Source organism: Dermacentor albipictus, chromosome 1, assembly GCF_038994185.2.
Source record: "Dermacentor albipictus isolate Rhodes 1998 colony chromosome 1, USDA_Dalb.pri_finalv2, whole genome shotgun sequence".
NCBI classification, from domain to species: Eukaryota; Metazoa; Arthropoda; class Arachnida; order Ixodida; family Ixodidae; genus Dermacentor; species Dermacentor albipictus.
The window spans coordinates 178,217,613-178,232,106 of NC_091821.1; the positions used below are offsets into that span (position 1 = coordinate 178,217,613).

The 14,494-nt window shown below is 46.2% G+C and overlaps 1 long non-coding RNA gene and 1 other non-coding gene across 2 annotated transcripts in view; one reads left to right on the forward strand and one right to left on the reverse strand.

Annotated features, from left to right (window-relative positions):
- The first annotated feature begins 10,290 nt into the window (after nucleotides 1-10,290).
- The window catches only part of LOC139052784 (uncharacterized), a 172,918-nt gene continuing 168,714 nt past the window's right edge, over nucleotides 10,291-14,494 (forward strand). The window contains exon 1 of the long non-coding RNA XR_011510056.1: nucleotides 10,291-10,599. This is a non-coding gene — a long non-coding RNA (uncharacterized lncRNA). The remainder of the gene's footprint in view (nucleotides 10,600-14,494) is intronic.
- On the reverse strand, nucleotides 13,466-13,538 carry TRNAW-CCA (transfer RNA tryptophan (anticodon CCA)). Its single transcript has one exon. It is a non-coding gene; the product is annotated as a tRNA-Trp (tRNA).

A 14,494-nucleotide genomic window follows, 5' to 3' on the forward strand; every position in this document is an offset into this window, starting at 1 on the left:
CGTGTATTCACAGGCTTCTCTCACGCTTGGAAAACACTTTTGTGTAGCATGTATTGAGCAAGGGAAAGGTGTAGCGGGAGCTTTCCATGTTGCTCTACAATCTTATCGTTGACACTTTTCATCTAATTATAAAATAGGAGAAGTTGATTAATTAATTAAGACTAATTACGTATTTAGGCGTAATGCAAAAAATGATCTGAGTATCTCCAAGCGACAGCAAACAGCATTACCTTGGTTCTGTCTAGCTACGTGGCATTTGTACACATTTAAAATTTGGCTCAAGTTACGTGGGACACCCGGTATATAATACACAGGACGACGAAGAGAGACAGCTAGCAACTAAGATGAAAATCTTGGTAGTCCATGATACATGTGTGCAAGATAAAAAACAATCGAGAAAAAGAAGAGGATATAGCGTTCTTTAAGTAATAAACAACCGATCAGAATGAGAGAATGGTATATAAAAATAAAAAATAAAAGAGTGCTCAAGATGTATTGCATTAGTAAGAACAGGGATGGAAGGATAGAAAATAGGCTAATCCTGTCTTGACATGTATATATGGGCAAAATTATACCCGTCATCACATTATCTGGATTATGCAACGAATCAAAGGCTATACAAATTGGCGCCGTCCGTCCATTATCCAGGACATTCTATATGAATAACACGGAGGCAGCGTGACAGTGGTCCTCATGGCGTTTCTTCCTTTTGCGGCTACAATTTCGCCAAATGATTAGTTGCCAAATGATCGTTCAGGGCGTTTGCATGAATCCGACAGAGGCGAGCGCAGTCGTCTGGGCTGTAGCAAATAAGGTATACGATAAATTAATGATAATATTATAATAACTTAAACGTAGCCATATCAGCGGCGCGTTTTTCGAACGCACTTCTGGCCCCGTGCCGTCGCAGCTGTGAGGAAATACGTTTTTTTTAAAACGAAGCTTTTTTTGCGAGCCCTCCAGGACTTTTCTGTCCGTGGCTGCTGCTGTCTTGCCGAATAGCTCATCATTTTTTTCTTCTTCAAGTGAATGAGGTACCGATGATGCTCTAACCGTTAGGCCACAGTCGCGCGCGCAGTTCAACTGTGCCAACGCCAACTAGTGTTTTGAGACAGTCGCCGCGTGCGTCACATGTGCGCGAAAGGAATCAGGAAGTATTTAAATTTTCCCCTACTTTTTTTTCTTTTTTTTCTGCTGCTGCTGCTGGGCTCCGTTTGGTTCGAGGAAGGAGGGCCTCCCCTTGACTCACACACAGAGGGGCCCGTAATCACTGCGAGGCGCCAGCCAGACCGGAAACCACCTGACACACGCAAGCGTAATGCGGAGACGTGGGACCGTTCCCCATCTGCGGCAAATTGTTTTTCATCCACTTTCATTGCCATTCATTTATCATTTCTTTGATTGAATTATTAAGTACAAGCAATCTCCCCTATGTTTTCCTTGGTGTCTTTATTTGTTGGCTTCTCATGAGACACCCATAGGAATTTGGGATCTACCCTGCGCTTTCCGATTAGGCATGGTTTTTCGATAATCATATTTGCACTGCTTGCTTCACGCCAATCGCAACAGCATTAATAATCCTTTTTTGCACTGGGTGCTTCACGCCAATCGTAACAGTATTCAATAACAGGAGTGCAACAGAGAGGAAAGGTGAGGCGAGAAACTCGTTTGTACCTTTGCACCGCTTCGGATGTGCACAATGCCCTCTGGAGCTCTCTGGGCGTCGCCCCATTAGCCTCTTAACAGCTGTAATTATCCTTGACCCCTCTAAAAAGTATTGCTGAAACTGCAGCGCTTACCTTTCTACTAACCGCAAGTGCAAAGGTAAGCTAGATGGAATGGTAGAGAGAAATGGTGAGAGGAGGCAAATATCGGTAGAAACGACCAAGGAGGTTTTACTAAGAACTAGTATAACCTCCTTGGAACCGACGCAGTCGTGAAACGAGTGAACAACAGCCTTGCCACTCTTCGCTTGCAGTTCCCATAAGGGGTGAGGAGGGGTTGGGAGATAGGGAAAAGGTCGCGTGAGAAGGCAAGGAAACGGTACTACTAGACACGACAGCGGTAGTGGGGAAACGGGATAAATTTAAGTTCAATGTACGGTGCGGTCCGTTTCTCCTATTTCTGAAAAATAAACACCATGCAAGAATGTCAAACGGACAACTTACGCAGGGCGTGCAAAAGCAGAGTTGCAATAATTGAAGTGCACCGCGGGGTCTAGGCAACACTACGGAAGCGGTCGCACGTCGAATCAGCACTACTGTGCCCGCCTCGGTAGTTTTGCGGCTATGACATTGCTCGAGGCCGCGTATTTGATGCCGATCGCGACAGCGGCATTTCGACGGGGCGAAATAAAAAACGCTCTTGCACTTACATTTAGGGACACGTTAATGAACACCATGGTGTCAAAATTAGTTCGAAGTCCGCCACTACGGCATGCCTCAAAATCCGATTGTGGTTTTGACACGTACGACCCCATAATTCAATTAAAGTTGAATACTTCTGCCACGATGCGTTGTGCCATGTGAGACAATCGCAATGCTCAACCCACTCAGAGGTTACGAAGTATGGCGCAGAAGAATGCCTCAAGCAAACACCTCTCCCTGTGTGTTCTGTGTACTACGCAGACAAACAGCAGTGATACACGCAAAGTAGAGTTTAAATCAGCTCTCCGATCCTGTGTTGGACTGAACGTTGAAGAAATTAAACATTCGCCACCAACATCTCCGCTAATTATTGTCAATCAAAGCAAACAGCACAGAAAGCTTCGGCTACATCGATTCCCATAGGGCGTGGGATCTGCATTTTTTTTTTTTTGTTCCACACTGTCACGTCTGCTGGCTGCCGTCAGACGAAAACGCCGAGGGATTCTCGATGTGGACAACACGGTTATCCTCCACGACTATGCGAGGCCACATGTGGCAATCAGGACCGCCGCCAAGCTCCGATTATTTCACTGGGAGAGTCTGGACCACGCACCATCTGGACCTCGCCCCCGGTGATTTCCACGTTTCCGGCCCGCGGAAAGTTCCTGGCAGGACAGCGATTCACGTGCAAAGATGAAACCAAGACAGCAGCGCGACGGTGGTTCCACAGTCAGATTCCGCCTCTTTCGTGCTCCTGTGCTGCCCTCTGACGCACGCCGCTGGAAACATTTCGGAAGGGTGCCGGGGAATTCGCCGGTTGATTTGTGTACCTGCGCCCATGTTGAGTGTGCGTCGGTTGTGCGTTTCATGGATGGCGTTTAATTATTAATGGTTTCTCCGGGACAGCATGTCGTTCACCCATCGACTGTACTGGGTGACTAGGCCCGAGTGTGCTGTTGTGGTAGCAGCGCGGCCGATAAAGGCACGCTGAGTTCCGTCTGCCGACGCGGATGCCTTAGAGTTCGTTGTCGCTGATGTCTATGCTTGCAGCTCGCTTTTTTGTATTCTTTTTACAGATTAACTGAACATTTCGCATATTCAAAAAGCCTCCGAGCGCAGCCTTCCACGTTGTATTTGCCAAAGCGGTGCATTTGTTTACATCTACAGCTTCAGGTCACTGTTAGCTTCGGATATTGTAGAAACGGCGCATCGCTGATGTGAAATAATCTCAGAGCGTAGCAAAACATACATATCTGCACGTATCAGCTGCGTTGTTCCTCCTTTAGACGAGTCAAAATGAGCGGCCGAGTCACTTAAACGACTGCAACTGTGATCCAGACACATATATATTACGGGCTGTTACTACTGATTCTCGCTTTACTTTAACTTCATCATACTTACAGTTTGCACGTGTCATAAAGTATTATTAGAAAAAACTGTGCTCGGCATAAGCTCCCGCGAGTTCTCTCGCGAAAACGCAGATGCCATCGCTGACACCGTTGGTATACTGAGCGAATTTATGCTGCTGTACCGAATGCAGTCTCGTCTTTTCCCTTTGACGCACAGGTAAACAGTGCTTCTGTGGAATTAAGAAATGTGTCAGCATACTAACACACACACACACCATCTACGGGAATGCGACCGGCAGCGTTCGGGAACGGTGACCAAAGTACAAGATGTTGGCACAGCGCTGTTTCGCCGCTTGCCGCTTATTGTGTACGTGCCGTGCGAAGTGAAGAGTAGTTATCAAATCACTATAGGGCCACAACTGAACTATAAGAGCGGTTTCCTTCGTCCTGACTGCTTATTTTTTTAAGTTCAGGTCCATCGGTAGCGGGTGCACGAACACGACGGGGTCAGGCCTATACCCAACCTTCGCTAAACACGGTCGACATTGGCTCAAACTTCACGTGCACGCCTTGAGAGGACTGAAGCTTGTGTATTTCAACTTCGAAGGCACGTCGACGCGTTTTGAGCGCGAATAATTATATTTACAAGTGAATGAGCTGCAGCTATCGCGTTGTCGGTTCGACGGCTGATCGCGTAGGGTTCGGTCGAGCGATCACGGTCGGCACGCTGATTTTGTCGATGCCGTCGTCGACAAGAAAGCCCGTCGCGCTATATGACAACTCGCACCCGTCGGTTGCGTCGTTATCGGCCTATTATGATAAAATGGTCTCAGTGGCACAGTGCTGAATAGTCGGCCAATCGTCGGCGTCAGCGTCTTGACTGTCTCGTATCGATCCAGTGTTACCACGCCTTAAACGAGTACGTACGCGCTGCCACCACCAGCTAGAGTGAGCCGACGCTGCAAGAAGACCGCGTCAGCAACGTGTTTTTGAAGTGTCGCCCAAGTGTAACGTAGGGGCTTATCGATAAATTTGACAGCCGTCAATGCAAGGCGGCAACTACGTGGTTCACGGTGCAGTCCGGACGAAGCTCTGGGCCTTTTCTGTTTTAAAGTGGAGTTGCAGTCTTACGCTACGCACGTTTTCGGCACCGCACCGGCGTCGAGCTACCAGTAGAGTTTCAGCGCGGTACACGGCACAAGTGTTCGCTGCAGTGAGCGTCCATGCGCTTTTTTTTTTTTTTTTCGGGGTACTTTCTCCCAATATCTGGCCGCGTTACGTCCCTTCCAAAACGTTTCGCGACTAATCCGCTATAGGGTACGGCGCATGCGCCGTCGCGCTGTGAAAAAGGCGGAATCCACAGGGGCATCTAAAATTTAGTGCTGCGATAGGACAAATGTCTGAATCAGTGTGGGGACTATCTAGAAAAAATAGAGTAAGGCACTTGGAATACGACGTGTATTTGTAATTAGCTGAATGTACCTTTTCTTGGCTAATAGGAAATAGGGGCAAAGACTTTCTGATTCGCCCTCGTACATCAACGTTTGCGAACATAAAATATTCAAATTTATAACTTAACAATTCAGTAAACGGGAACAAGTTTATAAAATTGTACCATTTAATTTCGAACAGAATGACATTGTAGAAGCGCAATATACGCAAGCACTAGCATGAAGGCGACGTTTCGAAGTTAATGTTTTGTGCTTTATTCATCGGTACAGTGCGCGCTTCCCATTCTCAAAGTTAGTTATACTAACTCTATGCTGTTTTCACTGCACTCATGCGTACTGTGTGCGTTTGTTGTGCTATTAATGATTAATACGTGCTCTAGGAACAAACTGTATGCACAAAACAGTGACGCGAGTGAGCGTTCCAGTTCAGCCGCCAGGTGCAGAATTCATATCTGCACACATATATTCACACGCACGCGCTACCATGCTGTCGCTGACTGAACCGTTCTCGTCGCCATCGTTAAATGAGACTGATTGTTTCCTGCAAGGCGGAGTCGCTACTTTATATATATATATATATATATATATATATATATATATATATATATATATATATATATATATATATATATATATATATATATATATATATATATATATATATACATATATATATATATATATATATATATATATATATATATATATATATATATATATACATATATATATATATATATACATATATATATATATATATACATATATATATATATATATATATATATATATATATATATATATATATATATATATATATATATATAGGAGCCCACTTCGCCGGTGGGGAGGTGACAGCTTTGCAAGCACGCAGCGTGATGGGCGGACTTCAAGAAGCGCACAATGGCTACGCTCAGCGCGTCTTCAAGTGCGCCTTCGGAACATGCTGCATGCTTGCAAAGCTGTCACCTCCACTGCGCGTATCTTTGCAACGCTCTCCTGCCCTGATTGGTTCGTAGTTTATTTCCATGCTCCTTATACCGGTAAACTGGGTTCTGCAGGCAGCAAGTGCCGCCCCAATGAAGCGATCAAATAAGGCGGCATTTCCCAGGCGCCCACGCCTTGCGTCTGCTGTCGGGAACGAACTTGCCACACTTTTGCCGTCGGGTCACCACGTGGTGAAACGAATGAAACGCTATTGGTGGCTAATATGCCGTCTCTCTACTTTGAGGGACGTAGTTGTACTGCACACCGATTTCCCGACATCCAGTTGGTGACGTCAGCACTCATCGCTGTTGATCTCAATGTCGCGATGTGCTACTGTTTGAAGTCGGACGTCCACGCGGTTTTTGAACTTGTGTTAAGATATGCTCTCGGCAACGTTTTCCACAAATATTCGGTATGATACACTTATGCATACATAGGAATTGAACAAAGCAACCATCTCTAGCTTGAAATGCTATGTACATGCTGCTTTTGTAATTGCAGTTTCATGTGGCCTATCAACCCGCGGATTCTGCTGCTGCGCTACAGGTCGCATGTTCGATTTGCGTATATGCCGTCATAATTTTGATGCTTTTTATTATTTTTAATGAGAGAACGCCTCGGTGGTGAGATTTAGGTGCAAACTAAAAAGACCTAGGCCGTTCAAAGTGAATTCAATTTGCGGCGCAGTTCACTGCAAGGAAGCTTTTCTGTTAAGCCTCAAAGCTTGACGACGAAGCGTAGATTTCGAAAACCTAGTCGCGCAGCGGATTAACACCTAACTGCCTCCCTGAAAAAATATTTTGCATATATCTTAACCGCCGCACGTTTATGCGAACACTTGTGGTGTCTTATGACCTATCGATTTTTTAAGTTGTTTTAGAACTTAGCTTTTTCTTTTATGATGAATGTGCCCAGATGGTATGCGATCAGCAAGATTTGGTTACAACAAAACTTGGCACATATGTGAGTTAGTGCACAAAACTGTAATCAACCCAGCAATATCATATCAGGTCGCTGTGCCCAGAGGTACCTATATTTATAGTGCAAGGACATATGAAAATAAAGCAAGACTCCTGTGGCTCATTTCCATAACTCAGTTACTGCGAGTTCTCGACTCCTGAATATGTTCAGAGTATCCCACGTGATCTTCAGTACTCTGACAGACGGACAGACAGACAGACAGACAGACAGACAGACAGACAGACAGACAGACAGACAGACAGACAGACAGACAGACAGACAGAATATTTGGGGTTTTACGTGCCAAAACCACTTTCTGATTATGAGGCACGCCGTAGTGGAGGACTCCGGAAATTTTGACCACCTGGGGTTCTTTAACGTGCACCTAAATCTAAGCACACGGGTGTTTTCGCATTTCGCCCCCATCGAAATGCGGCCGCCGTGGCCGGGATTCGATCCCGCGACCTCGTGCTCAGCAGCCCAACACCATAGCCACTGAGCAACCACGGCGGGTAGACAGACAGACAGACAGACAGACAGACAGACAGACAGACAGACAGACAGACAGACAGACGGACGGACGGACGGACGGACGGACGGACGGACGGACGGACGGACGGACGGACGGACGGACGGACGGACGGACGGACGGACAGACAGACAGACAGACAGACAGACAGACAGACAGACAGACAGACAGACAGACGGACGGACGGACGGACGGACGGACGGACGGACGGACGGACGGACTTGAAGAAAGCGCAAAAGAGACCGAGACGAAAGGAAGACAGGCACAACGGACGGGCGCTAACTTTCAACTAAATCTTTATTTGAAGACACGATGTTTATATACATCAAAAATAATTGAACCATTGTGACGTCATTAACTCTCTATCGCATCAGAAAGGCAATCTCTTTGTCGGCAAGTGCCACTGATGGGCAGCTAATGCATATGCCCGTGGCCCTCTCAATGCAAAATGCTTCCAGTATCTCCCTTTCTAGTCTGTCACCGGAATGTGCCAGAAACTTAGTGTGATTAAGGTTTAGACGGAATTTGCTGCGTTTACAACGTTCAGCCAAATTCTCGCCCGCATTTTTTATTTGCGACCCAGTTATGCTCTCGCGCCTTTTCATTGTAACAACGCCCCGTTTGCCCAATCACATGGTTGTAGTTTAAGGAAATTTCATAGACGACATTTCTTGTGCGTTGCGTGTACTGTAGTGCATGTTTCTTAGAGCAAGGCTCTGGTATTGCTTTAGTCCCCACAGGGCATATCTTCGCCAATTTACAGGGCGCACTGAAGACAATATTAACATTTTGCCTTGACAAGTCCTGGTGATTTCGTGTCAAGATTATTTCATATGTAATCTTGTACCCTGTATGTTGTATGATGGAACCATTCAAGAGATGAGGAGTAGCCGGCGCCTTAAATTGTGCGTCAACATCTCCTTATATCATATAAATAAAAAAAAAACATTTTGCCTTTGCGCAACCTTCTTGAGGTTGTGGGACAACCTGTGCCAATATGGGATCATATCCTCCTCCTATCACCTGGTTTTTCTTTGCTAACCCCCACCCTTACCTGTTTGACCTTTTGAAGAAGCTTATCACAAACGCTAGAAGCTTAAAATGACGGAAAACCGGCTTGGCTCAGCCTTTAAACCTGATTATTCAAGCTGTTTTCTACTTTGTGAACGCAAGATTTATTTAGTGCTTCCTTTGGGCATGTAATAGCGACTCCTCTTTTTACCACTATGGAGTGGGCCTTGCGATAAAATATCAGCTGCTTGTTCATCTTTGGCTGGACGGACGGACGGACGAAACTACCAGATTTCGCTGATCAGGCAGTGCACTTGAGTGCTCAATGGCAACAACCGTAGGCGCAAGCGCTGAATTCCGCGTGGTTAGTTCTATGGTAGCGCAGACAAGGGAAGCAAAATTCGTTCGTTAATATAGGGCGCGGATATAGTAACACACAGTATGGAACTGTCGTGAAACGCTTATCAAGAAGGGGCTATTAGAACGCCTTGGTACCTTGCTGTCTTCGAAATGCAACCAAACAAACTGCACCTCGTTGGCAAGTATACAGCTGAGTTCATTTGAAATGCTATAGACGTCGTCTTAACGCCTTCCGCTTCGTTTAATGATTATTTGTGAAGTCTTAAATTGCGCACGATTTAAGGACTAAAGATGAAAGAGCGATCTGTTGGATAGCGCAGTCTAGAAAAGAAGACGAAACGATAAACAAAGTTAAAAAATAAAAACTCCACTAAGGAAATTTAAGATTAGCAAAGAGCAGTCTGCTTGGCGTATAACTGCAAAAATGCAACACATATTTGCTAAATCAGTGGGGAAATTTATTACTTTCAGCAGACCCCCTCGTTAACGTAAGCGTCAATTCAAGGCCGACCGCTTTACCGTGCACTTTACCCTCCTCTCTATTTCAATTAGTCGGGCCGACAGGAGGCAGCACAAAGAACTTTGGCCAGACGAACTGCCGTGCTGGCGCGGCATCGACCGCCGGAAACGTCAACATCGAAATGCGAGGCAACGGAACGTAGGGAGCAACCGAGCAACCATGGATCGATGGAGCCTTGCTGTTGTTTCCCACCGAGTCGAGCAGGCAGGCAGGAGCCGGGTCAAGTTCAAGTTTCAACCTGTTCAGAGCTATCTTTACACGCTGCCCCCAGGAGAAACCAATCGATGACGCACGAGCTCGTCCCCAGCTCTCCTCTCGTGCGCTCTGCGCGGCCCGAGCCTGGAAAAGCGGGCCAAATCCAGCGCCCTCCAGCCACGTTGGATGCGGATCTGTGGAGAGAGGCAGACGTGCAAGCTCAGACTTGAAAACCCTATCGCTCACTGTGACCAACTTTCTGGAGTTAGGGGACTGATGCGCCATCTATTAGCGGTAACAGTACCTGAATTCATAGCAACTTGTTACTAAGCGCTGCGTGGTGATAGAATGCGTTGACATATCCTTGTGGTAGCGGAGAGAGAGAAACTTTTATTGTTTAATAGGATTTTCGTGGAATGTCGTGAGCCCCTTTAGCGGAGAGATGTATCGCAAGTGATGGGGCGAAATCTTTGTAGATGCTTATTAGGCCAATTTGGGTATTTGCCGGTGTTTAAGCAGAAAGCACACAGTGAGCTTCACTTATTATTGCAGAGCTCAGCGGGCAACTGACGCGATAGCATGGATATGACAACGAAGAGTAGCAAGCGAGAGCGGCGACTCCGCCAGCCGAGGCGACTTGTCACAGCGCCGCGAGCGCCGCTGCGTCGTCGTGCGGCGGCCTGTGGAGGCAACCCGGGCTGTCGCCCGCGGCTGATAAGCGAGGGCGCCGTTGAGGTTTCCCATGGCCGCTACGTGCCGTATTTCAAAGGCGCATCAGCGGGGCAACGCTTCTGACGCTTCGCTTCGCCGCCGTGCAACTGGGCCGCAACTCGGGCGACACTCTTCTGTCAACAGCTACTGACAACGTTTCGTGAGTGCCGTTCTCGACTCCCCTCAACTTGCGCGTCGACACGCGCGCTCTTCTGCAGACTTGCTCGCTTGCGGTAGCGCGCGAGTGACAGAAGTCACGGCTGTCGCAAAGGCGTCAACATGCGATTTAACGGTAATTAATTTGCGCAATGCTTAACTTGTTTCGAAAGATTGCCGCAAAAAGTTGCGGAAGAAACTGCACACAAAACAAGACGATGGCAGGGTGCTCGAACTTCTATACATTTGCTTAACTGCAATGATTTCTTGTTGCGCTGCCCAGAGGATGAGAGCAGATTTAGTGAAAAGTATACAACTTGCATCGAAGTTTGACCTTGATGCCTTGAGTGACAACTCTTCCCTGTCGAAACAAAATGTAAGCGTGCCGCGTCATCGAATGAATAATATGTAATGATTGCTGTTCCTTGGTCAACCTCGAAATTGCAGCAGACGACAGCAAGAGCAACCAATCGCAACTGTCAAGCGCGCAACCCTTACAAATGTATGCTAGTACGGGAAAAAAACAACGGCAGTGCAATGTCGAAATTTATCTATTTTTCGCGGTTGTCGATAGACATGCACGGTACTGTTCGGAGAAAGGTTTTAATTATTCCTGCACTGAGACTGTCGCGCTTGCAGACGGCGCATTTGGCAGTTCACTCCCTGTGGGGGCGCCGTTGTAGACAGCGCTGAGACAGCAAAGCAGAATTCCTTACGCCAGCTTACAGTGGTGCTCTCCGCTAGGCGTATGGAAACGCATGTGGTATATTTAGAATCGCCGTGGCGCGGACCGCTGGGCTGCGCGCATTGCACACATCTGCTGCTTTGCAATCTCGCTTTTCTTTGCTCTAAAGTATGGTGTGTGCGTTGCGTTTGTTTGTCAGTGCCCTCAAACGTACCGGTTGTGAATTCGAGTTCCACGTGCGGCACTATCAGAAATATAGCTCTTGCAGTGCAGCCTTCCGGGACATTTCTTTTTTACTTTCTCTTTGTCTCCCTTTTTTCTCGCGAAGCACATGCGAAGCGAAACTGCGTGAACGTTTCCACTTGGCTTCCCCCGTTACTATCTAGTTTGTGTGCAAAACCTACGGCGCGTTTTGTCGAGGGCGATGCACGGCCGAACAGACGTCAAGGTAAACAGGAGCAGAAACAAACCAAGTTTTGCGTATGTGGTTATGAGTCAGTCAGTCAGTCACTTAGTTAGTTAGATAGTTAGTTAGTTAGGTAGGTAGGTAGGTAGGTAGGTAGGTAGGTAGGTAGGTAGGTAGGTAGGTAGGTAGGTAGGTAGGTAGGTAGGTAGGTAGGCATAGTTGCAAGCGGTGCATAAATGCATTCAGAAAGGACGGAAGAAGAGAAGTGCAGAAAGGGGCAGTATAAAAAAGTTACATGCATGTACGAAATTCAAAGGCAGCTTAGAAAAATTGCACTATACGAGGTGATCTATAAGGTTGTGCTATACGAGGTGATCGATCGTGTGTCAGCTAGTGTGTTTCTTTTGGAAGGGAGTGACAATAACGCTTGTCTGTGGAGCGGCTAAGCGATTGCGATCATTTTAGGAAAGCGAATACGAACAGCGCTTTTCAGATACGGCCCTACCATTACCACCTTGACTGAAGGCCACCGTTGATACTCGAGTGAAGTATCATCCACCTCTCTTCTCCTCGAACGGAATTCAACGATTCCGCTTCACAACCTTGATTTCGGAACATTTCGTGCAGAGAACTGAGTTGGTCCCCCAATATCATGCCGTGACTTTTCCCTGTTGAAACAGCTTCCCGTGCAAAAAAAAAGTACCCCCCCCCCTCCCAACCACCACAGAAAGAAAATATATAAATGAAGCGTGATTTTTTTTTATTGCACTATTTCGATTTCTGAACTCATATACAAGTATACGAACGCCTAGAAATGCGCACAGATACCGTTGCTCCAGGAGTCAAGCGCGCCACAACGGTGAGGTACATAGGATAATTGTGAAATTAAGGAGCTGTAGCAACAGCGTGCCAACATTCTGATGCTATATCGGCTCTTCATAGAGATAATTAAGAAGAAGAAAAAAAAGGAGGCCAGAGCCTAGTTCTGGGCGTGCGCAGTGCTGCCGACGCTATATCTCGAGTGCTCTATGAAATATCACTCATAACGTACGCATGTCGCTTGCGTACGCTGATTCTATTCGGACTTTTTATTGACGGGTGCTTGAAACGGCTTTCTGTACAGAGCACCTGTTGCGCGTATATGGATTGACACTTCGAGTAATCCAGCTCAAGGACTACAATTACACTGTCTGCCACAGTGAATATTTTTTTAAATAACCAAGATTGTTTATGGTGAAAAAAGAAGAAAGGAAAAAAAAACACCTTGTATTTTGCTGTGACCAGTGACCGTGTTTCCAGTAACTCTCGCGGGGTGCACAGCGCCTGCCTCTCCGTATTTTAAAACGTGGGCGGATCCAAAGAAGATGTCCGATTAATTGTTTCATCAGAGTCGCATGTGTCACAGGTAGGCCTGTCGGCTCATCGAATTGTGAACGGATATGTATTGGTAAACGTGACGCAGCCAGTGCAGCACAGTTTCCTCGCAGCGTGAACGGAAGACAGAGCTTGAAGGTTAGATGCGCCACCATGTCAGCGATATGAAGAGCAAACACGATGTTCTTGTGGGGTGACAGCGTCCGCAAGATTCTGCAAGTAACTGGACTATATACCCGAGAAGAGAAGGGTGGGTAAACCGAGTGTCCCGATTTTTATTAGTCATATCATGAGAATCCAACAAACACTGACACCAAGGACAACAAAGGGGAAATTACTTGTGCTTAATAAATGAAATAAAGAAACGATAAATTAATGAAAATTAAAGTGGATGAAAAAACAACTTGCCGCAGGTGGGAACCGAACCCACAACCTTCGCATTTGGCGTGCGATGCTCTACCAATTGAGCTACCGTGGCGCTGTTTCCCCATCCACTTTCTTGGGTATTTATGTGTCCTAGTAGAACCCTGGGAGTGTTAGCCAGCGCCATCACTCACATACGTTGGCGGCGGACGTGGAACGTCCTTTTCGCCGCAGGCGTCACGAGAACGTGATCTTTTTGGGTGAAGGCAACTGGTAAATAAACCCACACATGCTACCTGAAGGCATCAATGTTGCCGGATTCGAGACCCTCGTTATGTAATAAAGGAGAAGAGAGGGGTTAAACAAGGGTCCTGATTTTTATTAGTCATATCATGAGACGCCAACAAACACTGACACCAAGGACGACATCGGGGAAATTACTTGTGCTTAATAAATGAAATAAAGAAACGATAAATTAATGGAAATTAAAGTGGATGAAAATACAACTTGCTGCAGGTGGGAACCGAACCCACAACCTTCGCATTTCGCGTGCGATGCTCTACCAATTGAGCTACCGCGGCGCTGCTTCCCATACACTTTCTTGGGTATTTATATGTTCTAGTAGAATCCTGGGAGTGTTAGCCAGCGCCATCATTCACATACCTTGGCGGCGGACGTGGAACGTCCTTTTTATACTGTATCCTTTTTATATCCTTTATAGGTTTTATACGTTTTAGTATTATTATACGTTTTATATCCTTTATATCCTTTTTATACGTCCTTTTTAACTATATACCCTTTTTTATGCTTATAAACAGGCTTCTCAGACGACTTCCGGTTAAGCCCTCTGGAACAATACAAGTTACAATAACCTATAAATTTACAGAACCCTCCAGCTGGTATCAGTTTTGTTGTAATGTTGGAATTTTCCACTAGTGAATTTTATTGTTCAGTGCAACAGAAAAAAAAAGGCCCATACATGAGATCGACGCATGGCGCACTTTCTTTATATCTGAACACATGAAGAATATGTGCCTACAGCACAAACTATGCGACAAAATACTTCCGTTT